Genomic DNA, 17,095 nt, shown 5'->3' with positions numbered 1-17,095 from the left:
AAGAGGTTTCTAAACAAGTATATCAAGTTATTAAGAAAGAAATTAAAGTTAAAAAAATGAATTTCTGGGGATAAATGTAATGAAATGTTGATATATAAAACATCTATTAATAGTACAGACTATCCTGAGTAATTTAGGAAAAACTATCTGCTTAATAAATTGTGTGTATAAAGATAACACCAATTGGTTGCTAAAGGATATTAGATGTCAGATTGGTTGCCCGATTGTTGGTATGTTGATTGGCATATGTCTACACCATATATTTTCTTACCTACATTAAATATACTCACTGCGCCCGACTTTCTTCAATGGACCATCCTTTAATTAATCTCACCCATAATCTGGCATATTAACTAGTTGGCTGGTTACTCATCCGGAATAACTTCTTGGTAATTTTGCACCAGAGATTTTATTTAATGGAAACCTAAAATAACTCTTACAATTCTGGTTCTCTAAGAGAAAATCAAGTCAGATGCCCTACACCCTTTCAAGCTCTACTTCTGTGAGTTCCCTGATATATGTGTGAAACTGGGCAAAGGATTATAAAGTATGATTCTGTAAATAGCTATTATGTAATTGGAAGAAGAAATGCAATAAACATAGTTAGACACTTAACCTAATATTATAGGTAAGAATAAAAAGAAATTAATTTAATTTTAATAAAGATTATTTTCTTAGAAATACTGATCAAGTTAGTATGCTTTAGAATGAGGAACTCCCCAATATCTTTCATTGTTTGCTTAATTGCAAGCTACTAAAAACATATTTTTTGCATAATATGATTGGCTATTCATGACTGTGCTAATAATATGGTTTATAGTAGTGATTTTCAAATTGTAATGTTGACAAACACGAGGCAATGAACACAGAGGGTGATTTGACAACAGCTTATTTCATGAGTAAAGCCCAGTAAATTTAAAGGTAGAATTTATATGATTATATCTGAAATTTTTGTTCACTTAACAAGATATTGTTAGAATATCTATACATGTATTAGGTCATTAAAAAATTAATTTGCTTTCTGTATGCTATTTCTCTATAGAATCATAAAGCTAAGACATTGAGCCAACAGCCAGTCTAAATATGGAAACTAAAGCATGTTCTTGAAAATTCATGAGTAATTGCATTGAAATATGTTTTACCTGACATTTTCATTTGTATATGTAAGACAATACATATTTTCAATTATATAGGATAACTCTTCTTTATTTCTAGTTTATTTTAGCATATGCCAAAATATAATTTTATTACTTAGATTATGTATATTTTAGGAATATATAAACTGTTCATTTATTTTAAAAAATTAGAGAGAAAAAAATTAGAACATCCTGTAACTTAAAAATTTATTTAAAAAATGAATAATTAAGATATATATGCTTACTTATTAATGTTTTTACACTGATTTATGTTTTTATACCATTTTCCCCATGAGTAACAGATTTTTAAAGAAGGATAATATTCAAAGGGAAAAGAAAATATTTTTCATTTCATATGCTTTATATTAAAGTGGAAAATCTATTTGATAATGATAAAATATAATATGGTCATATATTACTAATTTAGATCATGTTTTGTAATCATCATAATAATATATTGCTATCCTTTATATCTATATAATTGTAATTTTATCATAACTTAATTTTAAAAGATTATCTTAGAAATGTATAGGAATATAAAAATAAATAATTAGCAAGAGATCAAAATTTGCTTTCACTAAGCAGAACTTATATTCTAGTTAGGACCTTGGATGTAACTCAAAAAATATTACTATTTTAAGAAATATAATGATTATGTTGTCAACTTGTCAGAAAAAAGATGTTGAAAAGATCACTTCTTTAAGCTTTATTCCTTGTTTTTTACTTGTTTGGAATTTGACAAGTTTGTAATACATAAGCACACCCCATCACTGCACCGCCATTAAAGTGGGGTTGATGACAGACACCCTAAGAAATGTAAGCCCCTCTCAGGTCTTGACTCAGTCAAGGTTCCAGAGCCTTGAGAGGGACCACGAATACACAGCGATTTAAAACACTTTAGAGGGTGGGGAAGATCTGGGTAGCACAAACATTATTTTTTCAAGAGAGTTCTCAGAATGCACGATTAAATTATTTATAGAAATGCTCCCATCTTCTGTGTGAAAATGTCCTGTTCTAAGTAGGTGGAGAAGAAAATCACAATATAACAGAAATATAAGATTGGATCTACATAGTAGCCATATGTATCAATTGTATACATATTTATTCACATTGAAGAGCCCTCTCCACCAAATTCTGTCATCATTAGTACTTACACATCTCCAAGGCTCGGACACTTCTTACCCTTCAATTTTAGGTCGCCTGCCTATACAGTGGTATCTTACTAGGAGGATATATGGTCATAATTATTGTAAAGGTTAAAAATAAAAGGTAGAATACACTTAATAGTAGAATTAGAGGATAAATACTGCACTAAAAGGAGAGGAAAGCAGTAGAAATTATGGATTCAAGATATGATATTTAAATTAACAAAGTCCTCTTAAGAACAAGAAATATACTTGTATACATTCTGTTGCAACCTAAATTTAATGGGCAAAATCCTCATTAAAGCCAGGTTATTAGATGTTTATGTCTAATCTATTGTTAAAATATTGTTCATTGAATCATATTAGGTAAGTGAATCACTGTAATTTTCTATATGTAAGCAATCTTAAGATAAAATTGCTTTTTCTTATTATATTTGTTTATAAATATAAATTTAAAAACTCAATTAAAATCATTCTATAACTAAAATACATACATAATGAAATCACTGACTATGAACTGTGTTAGAGTCTATATTTATTTGTTTTCCAATATTATTATCAAATGACAAATGGCAAGTATTTTTCTAAACCAAGTTTTGCCCAATATTTTTTAATTAATTTGGTTTCTTAAAAGAGAGCATATTAAAAATAAGCAAACAAAAATATGTAAAACCAAAAGAGTATGTTTGTTTTAATGATGTAAGACAGTTTATCATTTTATTTCTTTTTAATTTTATTACATACATTTCAATTAAAGTATATAATTTTTCATTACTCCCAGTGTAAAACACAGAGCACCAAACTGACTCAATCCAGAGGAAGTCATACCGGATTACTTCTATAATACTGATGCTAGAGGTTTACATTTTATTGAAGTTATTAGATGGAGCCAATTTCCTAGAACAGCTTTATTGTCCATAATATGGAACATGCCTTCTTAAATAATAAAGAAAAGTTAGAGGCTAGAGACTATTGTATAAATCTTAGCTATTCTCTTTTCTACTATTCTACGAAGTTTAGGTTAACTTGATCTTAATTGTGTTTATCCATAAAAACAGAATGAATCCTTACCATATAATATGTGCTGTATTATTAAATAGCAATATATACCAAATAGTACTATATTACACAGTTTTCTTTATAGCTTAGTCACATAGTAATGAGCACAACTGGCTTAAATTTCTCAACCAATCTGTGACAAATATGTCCTGAATCCAAAGGCCTATTTCATAAATTTTACAATAGAGTGTTAATTTGAACTCATGTTCATTAATTGATCTAAGACGTATTACTATGCAAACATGCTGTACACAACTTTAAGTTTGCCTCCTTCTAAAAATACCTTAAAGGGGAATGGAACTTTGTAAAGTACAAGAAAAGAATATATAATATTTGAACAGAAAACTAGAGAGGAGGATTAAAACTGGGGAAAAGATACCTTCAATATAAAACTACACTTTTCCTTCAGTTCTATAGTTATGGACAGATGTGAGGCAAAATGCAAGGCTTGGGTTCATGCACTTCATGACAATTTTAAATGAGAGTAACCTAATTAGTAGTACTGTCCAATCTATAGATTTCTTCTGGAAATTTTCCCTTTTAATGAAACTTTCAGTTGGTTTTATATCTTTCAGGGAAAAGGCATATCAATGCCTTACCTAAGGCAAGACAGCCATCATTGTAAGCACAGGTCTTTAAAGTTCAGATGTAACTTTTATTTGAAGCAGCTGCCTTCTTGTAATTCGCTCGTGTGTGTGTGTGTGTGTGTGTGTGTGTGTGCATATGTGTGCATTTCTCAGTTTGACCCATTTTTCTTTGCCTTTATTCCATGAAAGAAACTTGGACATGTATCTTAACATCCTTCATATAAAAACAATTATGTTACCTCTTTTCTATACAAAAAGGAGACCCCACCTTCTCAGGTGAGAATCGACACACTGTAGCAACACAAAACGGCCCCTTACAAAGGGGTAGCTTGTTGCTGCTGACTTCTACCTGTTGAGAGTTTGGACCATGTCATAGACCTTAATAATCCGCTGCACATCGATTCAGTTCATCTTGCCAGCAGTCCTAGGAAATGGCATTTTCCTCACTTGGTGATGAGCTATGAAACGCAGACACAGAACTGCTAAGTAATGTGCTGCTTAGTCACATAGCTACCAAGGGACAATAACAGGACTGGAATTCTGGACATCTGGCTCCAGAACTCATGATCTGAGCCACTCTGCTTTCTTAAGGAGTGACTAGTATCTAGCTGGTCCCCCACACAAGAAAACTCTTAAAGTGTCCAGTATGCCATTACATTGAGACTAAAAAGTCTTCGTTTACCAGCTTAGTTCATGAGTTTATATGTTCAGCAAGATTTTCTTTAGAGCGTGACTTCTGTTTCCTACTTCTTTCTTATCAATTGGGGAACAAAAATATGAGTTTAAGTAGCTGAAATAGCACAGTTGCAATGTTAGTGACATTACAGAAGTGCAGTAGAGTGGACTTTGGATTCAGAGTGTCCACAAACCAAAGACCAAACTGACCGCCATTGAGTTTCCCTCAATTCTGCCTCACAGAGACCTCCCATGACATGGTGGAATTGCCCCGGGTGAGTTTCTGAGTTGAATTCTTTATAGAAGTTGAAAGCCCAGCCTTTCTTCTGCATAATGGCAAGTGATTTTAAACTATGAACTTGCAGTTAGCAGTCAAAATGCCCACGGATGAGCCCAAATTTACCATTTGTTAATTCCCTTCTTTCACCTTTAAAATGGAAGGGGTAGTAATACAGTTTTGTAGGGTTTGTGAGGAATAGGAAATATATTGGAATAGATAATATATTGGCATTTAGTAAGCATTGACCAAATTTTCGTGGCCATTCTAAATCCTTTACATACAGATGAGTTCATAATTGCTTCTATTAGACAGTTCGTCTCAAATAACCAACATTAACAGATTATAATACAACGTCTTCATAAGAGAGGAAGACTAAGCATGGTTTGTGATAGCTTCTTTTACAGTTCCTCATGTTGTGGTGACACCCAACCATAAAACTATTTTCATTGCTATTTCATAGCTGTAATTTTGCTATTGTTAGCAAAGGGGTCACGACCCACAGGTTGAGAACCGCTATTTTAAAGTAATCACAATTTTGCTATCATCAAATCCATGACAACCAATAAAACTATGACTCTCAATTGATATTTGTGTAGAACATGAACACTTACAAAGTTTCTTTGTTTTATCAATTATAAAAGGTGTATTAAGTAGAAATAGTTTTTTTCTTTACATAAATTTCAATGAAATACATAGTCTGCCCCAAAGTCACACAGTGATTATTCACAAGCTATGCTTTAAAGTAGTTCCACTATGGCTCTTATTCCTAAGTAGTGTATGCCACATTATTGCATATTGTATATTAATAGATCCCTATTACTAACAGTACGCAAAGTCAACTAGGGGTAGCAACTCATCAAATTTAAAATCAAACTCTGAGGGAGAAAGATGAGGCTATGGGCTCATCACACACACACACACACACACACACACACACAAACTCACTACCATTGAGTCAATTCCCAACCCTGATGCCTCTATAAGACAAGATAGAGCTAGCCTTGTGGCTTTCGAATAACGGGAATAGAAAGCCTCATTTCAAATGGAGCGGTTTTGAACTGCTGAACTTGCAGTTAGTAACCCTGTCCAAATTGTACCCTACTGTACCACACGGGCTCCCTGTTAAGACTCACAGTCTCGGAAAACCTGTGTCGTCTCTGTGAGTTGACACAGACTCCATGGACGTGGGTATCAAAATAATCATTAAAGCTGATTATGTTGTGTGAATTTTGTGGATCATACTGTCTAGTCGGGATAAACTTGGATGTTCATTGAGATATTTTAAATTTTCACTTCAATAACAATTGTACGAGCTGATAATGAAAAGAAAATTAAGAAAAATCAAATTAAACTCAACTTATAGACATCCAAGTCTTTATGTTTGTTCTTTTTTCAAATGTCTTTCTCTCTAAATGTCCTTACTACTGCTTAAGGAGAGCAGCCTGTGGTCTCTTAGCCCTCGTAGTGTAGTAGGTCATGCGTTGGGCTGCTGTCCTGATGGTCGGCAGTTTGAAACCACCAGCAGCTCCGCAGGAGAAAGACTGGGCTTTTGACTCCCGTCACCGAGTATATTGACTCGATGGCACGAGGATATTCTCTTATGTGTTATATTTCGAAATGTGAAAGAGTTGGCAACATGGTAGTAAAAGCACATTCAGCTAATAGTCTGTATTGTCTCATCTAATTCATTTTGTCCTATATTTTTTAAATTAGGAACCATAGTGAGACCTCAGTAGAAACTATTAGCCCTTTCTCCATATGAAACAAACAAATGCACCTCTAAATGCATACAGAGTTACATTTTGCCTGTGGTTTTAAATGATTCATGATCTTTCTCACAAAGCTTGGACTCTCAGTTTAATAACTTATGTTTAATTAATAGAAATGGCAACCATTCTTTAGGTTTAAATACATTTATAACTGTGTATTTCTCAGCCATTTCAGATACTTTTAATCAGGACCCCAGGACAGCACATTCTAAAAGCAGACAGGCACAAGAGAAACAGCAGGGCCTGTAAAGATTATTTTAATCTACCAGAGGGCATGACAACAGGACCTTAGGATAAAGTGCTAAGAGTTGGTAGAATCTACAGTTGATACTTTCCCATCCCCCATCTACCTTTCTTTCTCTCTTAGTTCCTTACCTAGATCTACTTAAACCTTCCTCCAAGCTATGTACCAGGCTTCCTCCAATCTTGCTGTATTCCAACCTCACAAGGCTGAGTTAGCACACTTTCCAACACAAAGTTGCATCCAAACCAAAAAACAAACTCGCTGCCATTCAGTCAATACTGACTCATAGCAACCCTATAGGGCAGGGGTTGCCCTTGTGAGTTTCTGAGACATTTTCCTCCCACCAAATTAAAATCTTTCATCATTGCCCTGTATATTATTTGACTAAGAGCGCATTCAGATTTCTGTCCACACTAGAGTGTAATGTGGCCATATACAGTTAAATTTAATTCCTGTTAGAAACTGTTATGATTCAACATAGCACTGTAAGGATGGCACCAGGCACTATTGTTCTGCAGCACATAGGTTCTCTCGGAGTCTGAATTGACTCACTGACACTGAGCAACAATGAAAACATGAGGAAGCACCTATCACTTAAGCCAGGCATTGCTTTAAGGGATTCTCTCCTTTGGACAACCTCATCTCCACATCAATGCCTGAATTAACCTTGCTAGTTGCCATGCTACCAAGACTCACTGCCTAAGTAGCAATCAAGAGCAGGTATTTTGAGGTTATTCCTGCATGCATTGCATTTGGGGAAATCTCGGGTACTAGAGCAATGTATACACACATACACACACAATGAAGAAAAACACCCAGATATAAAGAGCTTTCTAATGGATCTTACTTAATTCACCATTTTGTATGTCTTAGTTAATAATTTTGGAATAGCTTTTTTTTAATTGAATCACCAGTGACTTTTAATGTAGCTCTTAACTTTTCATTCTTAAAATAAAAGGTTTCCTTTTATCTGTAAACACCATGGTTTTGTCTTACACATTATTCATTTTCAGGATAAATGTGGTTATATAAATGGATAGTTTTAAGAATAAACCTTTAAAGAATGTTTGATTTCAATAATTTGAACAGAAAGACCTTTCAAAGAGGACCAGAGCAAACATTAAGTTCCAAAACAAACAGAGTGGGGAAGCCCATAATGTTTTTCTAAATATTGTTTCAAATTTGTAATTAATTGAGTTGCTCACAATAGTCACTTACCTTAATTATTCATGTTCCAAAGTAATTTTCACATGTTATGTTCCTTCTTATCATTCTCTAAATTATTACAAAAGATTTAAGAAGACTTTTCGATTAAAAAATTCATCTATATCTGAGTAGGCTCCCACTTACTTTCTTATCCTGTAGACTTTACTGTTCATATTTGAATTCTTACAGTATCTGAATAAGAAAAGTCCTGACTTTCCTTTCTGTGCATCTATGCTTGATGTAGGTTCCCTGGTAACAGAATGGGTGATGAACAGTTCGAAGTACCAGCTACTCTGCCAGACAGAGAGCAGGCTTTCTGCTCCCATAATGATTTATAGCCTGGCAAACCCACAGGGGCTGTTGTACTGGGTCCTGTAGGGTTGCTAAGGAACCCTGGTTGTGTAGTGGTAACACTTAAAACCACAAGATTGGTAGCTCGAACCCACCAGCCACTCCTGGGAGAAAGATGAAGTTTTCTGTCCCAGTCAATAATTAAAATCTGGGAAACTCATGGGGACATCTCTTCTCTGTCCTATAAGGTCGCTCTGAGTTGAAATTAACCCGATGGCAGTGACTTTAGGTTTTTGTTGGTTTCTGTTTTAACTTTTCCTCATAACACTAACCACTATGCACAAATACACATCCTGTAAGTTACATATTGCCATGTTGCTTATTTTCTGACAGCCCACTGACATGGAAGATTCACAAATTCAAGCATTTGGTTTCTTTTTGTTTTTCCACGAAACACCTAGATAAATGGCTCCACATAACAGGCGCCGATGCATTGCAATGAAAGTAACTAATTGAACACATGCATGTTCCTTTACACCAAGATCCAGTTCACAGGTGACTGAAGGTTGTCTTTAAATGATTTCCATGTTCAGCCTACAATAGATGCTGGAGCTAAAATTTGAAGGTGTTAGAATCCATGCACAATGCCAAAGAGAAAACATTCAGAAACTAATTACCATTTTATTATTCTTAGGTCAATCTAATATTTATCCCTTCAGTACTTTAGTAAAAGAAAATAAATCAATAAAGATGCTTGATGCAAAGTACTTAGTCTTCAGGTTTCAGTGAATTCCAAGGAGTGGCCTTTCAAACTGGGATAAGTGAGAAGGTTCCTCAGTACTTTAAAACAAAATGTTGAAGCCTTGCCCCAAATGGCCAAACAATGTCTGGAATTGGCAGGGCTTTCTTGTTGAAACTGGCAGACTTGCCAACTGTTGCCTCCCAACAACAGCCTTAATCCATCACTTACTGCCTTTCAGGACAATGGCATTAAGCAGTCTATAGAAAGAAGGCAGGAAAAAGTCCGAGTGATTAATTTTTTAAAAATTACTTTTACAAAGCACTGAAGTCAATATGTTGCCAAGCCCCTTCTAACCCAGTGACGCGTGTAATAGGCGGAAGCACTGCCGTTTGGGTCCGTTCTCACAGTCAGGCTGCGGCGGAGCACATCTTGTAGCCACTGTGAAAATCCATCTCGCGGAGGGCTTCCGCTCCCTTGCCCTATTTTATCAAGCATGTTGACCTACTCTAAGAACTCTTTCTCCTCCCCTTCTCCATAACCTGTGCAAAGTATGTCAGATGAAATCCCAGCATCCTCACTTCTATGTAGTATTTTGGATGTCAGTTCTTCTGGAAGTCCATAGTGTATACAATATTCTTTTGCCAACACCATAATTCAAATGCATCACTTTTGCATCCTCCTGATCAGTTGTCCATCTTTCACGCATGTGAGTCAGTTGAACTAGCAAAGCTAGGATCAGGGATATCTTAATTCTCAAAGTGACGCCTTTGATTTTCAGCACTTTTCAGGGGTCTTTTACAGCACATTTTCCAGATGTAATATGATGCCTGATTTTGTGAGTTCTGTTGTCATTTTTTCCATTAGCATGCATTGTCAATCTACATAAAAAGAAACCCTTGACAATATCACTCTTTTCTTCATTTATCATGATGCGGCTTGTTGATAAAGTTTTGAGACTATGTGTTTTCTTAGGTTGAGATGTAATCCATATTGAAGGCTGTCGTCTTTGACCTTCAATAGTAAGTGCTCCAGACCCTCCTTGCGTTCAGCATACAGAGTCGTGGTCTCTACATATTACAAGTTTATAATGAGCCCTGAAGCCAACTTCTTTGTACAGATCAGCTTCTCAGGCCATTTGCTCATTATACAGATTAAAAAGCTATCGTGAAAGGTTACAACTCTTACCACACACCTTTCCTGATTTTGACCTGTGTAGTATCTTATTCTGTTCAAATAACTTGGTCTATGAAAAAGTTTCACATAAGCATAATTCATTGTTCTGAAATCCCCATTCTTCTTAATGTCAGCCATTGTTTCTCATAATGCACATACTTAGAAACCTATGCCCGGCCAAGGAAATACAGGTCAGCATTTTTCTGTTCGTTTCTATTTTCATCCAGGACTCACCTGGCACCATCAATCTTCTGAATCTGGCTTGAAATTTTTACAGCACCCTATTGATGTACATCTATAAATACTTTTTAATTATCTTAAGCAAGTTTTTCTTGCATGTGGTATTAATAATATTATTCAATAAATTCCTTATCTGGTTAATCATCCTTTTTGGGGGAATGAGCACAGACATGCACCTCTTTCTGTTGCTTGGCTAGGTAGCTGTCTTCAAATTTTCTTGGTATAGGTGGGTGAGTGTTTCTCAGTCTATTTAATTTTAAAGTTTGTTTATAAATTAAATTGATTACTTGTGAATTCTGTTTAATTACCAAGAAATCAACTCTATTTTCTAAGTGATGAGATGTATGGCTTATAATTTATCAAGCTTTTAAATGTTGAATTATAAAATTTTAAGATCACTTTACAATGTATGTCCACTCTTAATGGGCTCTCAGCAATATGCAGATTGAGCAGTTTCTTAACGAGAATGAATCAAAAGGGTTTCTAAATTTAAATATGTAGCTAGAGTACATAAAATTATTTTTTGAGAGCTTCGTAGTGGGTCTTGACAAAATCTGTGCTCTCATCGGCACAAGTCAAACTCATACTAATAGAACATTTTCTAATTTAGATTATCCTTTTATGTTTACTCAGACCTCACTACCATCGAGTTAATGCTTACTTTCAGAGAAACTTATGGCTCTGGGAAAGTGCCCCGTGGGTTTCAAAGACTGAAATTCCTTACTGGAACAGAAAGCCTAGCCTTTGTCCCAAGAGCGAACGGTGGTTTCCAACTGCTGAGCTTGCAGCTAATAACTCAACGTGTAACCAATACAACAACCAGGTCTCCTTTGACTCATATACATGACTGCATTTTCTTCTCTGAAAGCAGCATGTCTATTATTCATCCACCTAGAAATTCTGCATCTGAGTTTTTTAAACTTGATTTTTCCCCACTTTTGAGTCTAAATATATCTCTCATTTTGGAAAATAATCATAATTTTCCTTTGAGGGAAATAATTGGTTTCAAATGGTCATAATATTAAGAGAAAAAGTATATGGCCACTGAAAGATTATTTTACTGGTACTTCAGCATATTCTCTAACAGCTCAGCGGACTAGGTTTTGAATCATACACAGCAAATGAGGTTGGTATTAAATGACGTCTTATCCTAAACAAAATATTGCTCAAAACATAAACACTGCGCTAAATCATTTCTTTTTTACCAATACCCTTTTCTGCTCTTTAACTCTTATTCCTCAACTTTTTGCCTTTATTTTATATGGTCGATTATAGGATAGTGAACTTATAATAAAGCTAGTAATATAAAACAGAAAATAATAAAATTCTTAGCAAAAACCATAGTTGGTTCAGGAATTAATCTACATTCAAAATCGTTTTGACTTATTGACCTATGTAGCAAGAAAACTCCATATTCTACAAAACATTATTTATGTTCCAAATAGGTTATAATGAAAAGAGAAAAATAAAATAAAATTGAAGCCAAGACTAATTATAAATGGAGAAGAGTCTGGCAATTTTCAAAGTGGATTCACTTGATGAATGGGTGGGGCAAAGTACTTTTAAATAAACTTTACATAAATGAATATCTCAGTAACATTTTCTATTTAAATTTTAAGTGCAAAGATTATTGGTTTTTCATGGTGAGCAGAGATTCTCCACACGGTCTCGGGCCAGTTTCGTTTGTATCGATGCAAACAAGGACAAATGGGGACGCGTGTATTCCTGCTCAGAAAAATGAGGTGCCAAAATACTTGTGAGCTCTCATCGACGTTCCACAGAAACAACATTATTCTTAGAGGTTTTCCCAGATTTTCTCTGTAGGGTCCAGAGAGGCTACTTTAGAGTCTGAATTCATACACGTTGCTTCTCTGGGGTAAGCCCAGACCTCCAGCCAGGGTCTTGTCACAGTCTGGTCCCAGGGCCACGGCCACGAGCAGAGGGCCAGGTGAAGAGTTTGGAGGTGTCACCTCCATGTGGGTGAAAATGAGAACAAAATGAATAAGAATGGGGAGGGGAGGGCCAATCAAAAGAAATTGGGAAATTCAGGAAATTCCCCACTGAGAGAGTATAATTAAGTGAGTAATTATTGTGAGGGAGTAAACAGATGGGTTTAAAACCATAGTAAAGGAAAATTAGAAAGTAAAACAAACTTGAACGGGAAATTGAAAGAATAGAAAGGGAAAAAACAGATTCTGTGAAAGGAAAGGTTCTAAAAGAAGATAAAATAATTCAATAAAACATCTTTAGCCCTGAATCACATCAACTGATACGGAAAGGTGTTTTAGATTAAAGCCAGGGGCAAAAAATTACTTTGTAAATGCCTCTCAAATGTTTGGTTTAAGATTTAGGATGAGAACATTTGATCTGTGATTTTGTTTGTGAATAGGATTGTGTATTCACTGCAAGGCTGTTCCTCATGCTAAATATTTAGAAGTGCTTTTAGAGAAATTGTGAAAAGCAAGTACCATCCACTGACCAGTAATCACTGCCTGCATGCTCTGAACCTCGCAGCCGATTGGTCAAGACAAAGACTCAGCTTTTAAGTGGGAGGTCCAGAGCGCTGGTTGCTGACTATTATTTAGTTTCTGGATTCCTGGACTATTGCTTTCATGAGTGTCCATTGTGGATCCTTGTCAATTTTAATGATTTCTCCATTTATTACGATGTACTGATTAGTTAAATTGTGAGGATTTTCATTTTCTTTAATATCAGGTGTCATACAAATTCAACAGATATGGCAAAAGGGGGGAAAAAAACCTTCAATCTTCAAAGTGACATTTTTTATTTTTGACACTTAAAAAATATCTTGTGCACTAGATTTGCCCGCTGCAACGCCAGGTGGGCTTTCTTGACTGCCACCTCAGGCATGCTGATTGGTGAGCGAAGTAAACCCAATCCTTGGCACGGGGATCTTCTATCCCTTTATCATGTTGTCTATTGTTCTACTGATGAGGATCTATTATTTTCTTTTGGGCACTTTTATTCTCTTTTATTTTTTTCCTGTTGCACCCTTGCTATTTTTCTTTGCTCCCTTGCCCCCACCTTCCCCTCTCCCTTTTCCCATTTAAAAATGTTTAAATTTATTGTTTTCTGAACCGTGAGTTACAGTCTATACTAAAGGCTATAGCTCCTCATCACGAAGTGCCTCCAGACCTTTTCGCCGTCAGCAGGGAAGGCGGTGTCATCTGCAGACCGAAGCTTGAAAAGAAGTAACCCTCCAATCCCGGTGCTGCGTTCTTCCTCAGCGCCCAGCTGCTCTGATTATTTGTTCAGCATCAGATTGAATAAATATGGTGAAAGAGTCCAATCCGGACACACAGCTACCCTGATTTTAAAATTGGCAGTATTCCTTTGTCACCTTTTAATGACTGCTTCACGCGAGCACAATGATGTGTTCTGGAATCCCTATTCTTTGCAAAGTTATCCATAGTTTGTTATGATTCACACAGTTGGATGACTTTTCATAGTCAATAAGATGCAAGTCAGTCTCTTTATTATATTCTGCGCTTTCAGTCAAGATTCACCAGATATACTGCTTAACAAAACGTTAATGAAATCAAAACCCAAAAAGGACTAGTCAACATACAACCATTTCAAGATACAGCATCTGATCAAGAATCAGAGATGCTGAGGGAAGAAGTACAAGCTGCACTGAAGACATTAGTCCAAAGCAAGGGTCCAAGGATGAATGAAATACCAATTAAAATGTTTTGACAACAAGAGGCTGAGACCCTGGAAGCAGGCTCACTCATCTGCGCCAGGGCCAGCTGACTGGAAGGAGTCTGCTTCTCTGCTCATTCCCCAAAAAGGAGACCCAACAGAAAGGTGACCCAACAGAATGTACAGATTATAGAACAATGTCATTAATATCACACGCAATTAGAATGTTGCTGAAGATCATCCAATAATGATTACAGAAGTATATTGACGGGGAGCTGGCAGAAATCCGGGCTAGATTCAGAAGAGGACATGGAACAAGGGATATCATTGCTGAAGAGAGATGGATCGTGGATCTAAGCAGAAAATACTAGAAGGATGTTTACTTGTATTTAACTGACTGTGTAAAGACTTTTAGCTGTGTAGACCATAACAAACTATGGATGGCCTTGAGAAAAAATGGAAATTCCAGAACACTTCATTGTCCTCTTTCAGAACCTGTATATGTAGAGTTATGCAAATGGAACAGGAGACTACACCATGACTTAAAATAAAAAATTGTATGTGTCAGGGTTGAGTCCTCTCACCATACTTGTTCAGTCTGTATGCTGATCAAATAATCAGAAAAGGTAGATTATATAAAGAAGAATATGCCATAAGTATTAAAGGAAGGTTTATTAATTTTAAAACCTGCTATATGCAGATGACACCACCTTGCTTGCTGGAATTAGGAGGACATGAAGCACTTGCTGATAGGTCAAGGAATAAAGCCTTCATTATTAATTACAGCTCAGTGTTAAAGAAACAAAAATCCGCACACTTCAACCAATACGTGACATGATAAATGGAGAAAGGACTGAATTGTCAAGGTTTTTGTCTGCTTGGATCCAGTCAATGCTAATGGAGATAGCAGTCAAGACATCGACGGGTACATTGCATTGAATAAATCTTCTGCACAAGATTCTTTAAAGCGTTGAAAAGCAAGAATGTGACTTTGAGACCAAAGATATGCCAAACCTAAGCTATGGCATTTTCAACTATCTCATAAGCGTGTGAAAAGTAGACACTGATTAATAAGGCCGGGGAGGGATAGATGCATTTGAGTTATGGTTCTGGCAAAGACTCTTGACAATAGCAGGGAAAGCCAAAAGAACAAACAAATCTGTCTCGGAAGAAGTTCAGGCATAATGCTCCTTAGAAGCGAGGGCAGCGAAACTCCGTCTCATGTAATTTGGGTATGTTACCGGGAGAGACCAGTCTCTGGAAAAGGACATTGTGTGTAGAAAGGAGACCCTTCACAAGCTGGATTAAGCCAGTGACTGCAGAAATGGAGTGCCACGTTAGAACAATTGTGAGGATGGCTCAGGACCACGCATGGTTTTGTCCTGTTTCCAGAGGGTGGCTGGGAGTCCGAGCTGCCCCGATGGCACCGAACGACAACACACCTAGAACCCAGCTTTGAAACCCATCATGCTTCTCTCGTTCGCATCCATCCCCATCAGTGAACTATTGTCCTGCATGAATCACCCCCTAACTCAATCATCCCTAAACTCTCCTTGAGGACTTAGCCACAAACTTGTTTCTAAACCCTGTGTTATTTCATTTTGCTGCTTTTATGAATACTTTTACGAAAGTGAAATCATTCTGAACATATTCTCTGATGGTTCCCTTAGTTCATTCTAACAGATGCGTTGAAATGCATCAGTGTTCGCGCCGGTAGCTGTGGTTGGTCTCGTTTCAAAGGTACAGTGCTCCGCTGTATAAATGTACAACAGTGTTTTTCTTTTGATTGCTGAAGGATCTTAGGCTGATTCAACCTTTTTGCTATTAGAAGTCATGATGCCACTAACTTTTCTTTAAAACAAAGGTATATTTTGCTACACATATGTCTGAGTTTCTTCAGGTAGTGTGTTTGTGACTGGCATTACAGGATCTTATCAATTCAAAGTGCTTGTTTTAATTTATACTCCTACTAGCAGTGTATGAATATTTCCATTACACCACACCATTTTCAATGTTTTGAGTTATTGACTCATACTTTCTTTATTTTTACCAGTCTGGTGGGTGTAACTTAGTATCTCATTGTGGTTTTAATTTTAATTTTCCTGATTATGAATCATAGCAAATTTTGTATTAAAATAAATTCAATTACCCATGGAAGCATTTGTTTCTAATTGGCAGCAATGACTTTATATTGAAGAATATGGCTAAACTCATTTTTGCTAATAATTATGTAGGAGAACTAACTATATATTTGTTGTATAGGTGGACCAGGGATGGGAAAAATATGGTTTGCTTTTAATATTGGAAATAACAAAATAGCATTTATCATCATAGATAACACAGCTTAGAAAGACTTAGAATTATACAAGCATACCTAATTTTTTTTGTCCTTTGCTTTGTGCACTTTCCAGATAATTGTATTTTTTACTATTGATGGTTTGTGGCAACCTCGTGTTGAGCAAGTCTATCGACACCAATTTTCAAATGGCATGTGCTCACTCTGTGCCCCTGTGTTACATTTTGAACATTCTCACCATATTTTAAACTGCTTTATAATGCTATTGAATACTTTACAGACTAAAGTATAAAGCAAACATAACTTTCAAATGTACTGGAAACTCATAACAATTTATGTGATTTGGTTTATTGATATATAATCTTAATTGTGGCTGTTTGAAACTGAGGTATATCTGTACCTTTAGCTTTCCATTACCCTTTATTCAAAATTCCATCATATACCTAGCAACATTTCATTTGAAAAGATAGAAGGTTTTATAAACAATAAATTATTGCACTCAAAATGCTGTGTGTTTATCTGCTGGACACACAGAATCATTTATGATGCCGATGAATTTCAGCAAAAGGATGGGGGTTTCGCTTGTTAC

At 35.8% G+C, this 17,095-nt stretch overlaps 1 protein-coding gene across 3 annotated transcripts in view; it reads left to right on the top strand.

The window, feature by feature from the left end:
- Positions 1-17,095, top strand: part of CALCRL (calcitonin receptor like receptor) — a 109,669-nt gene that overhangs the window by 1,100 nt on the left and 91,474 nt on the right. The gene's annotated exons all lie outside the window — the stretch shown is intronic.

The sequence above is a fragment of the Echinops telfairi genome, unplaced genomic scaffold (genome assembly GCF_000313985.2).
Source record: "Echinops telfairi isolate 266 unplaced genomic scaffold, ASM31398v2 ScPeMD7_3;HRSCAF=10, whole genome shotgun sequence".
Classification (NCBI taxonomy): Eukaryota; Metazoa; Chordata; class Mammalia; order Afrosoricida; family Tenrecidae; genus Echinops; species Echinops telfairi.
This window is presented reverse-complemented; position numbering and strand designations above follow the sequence as displayed.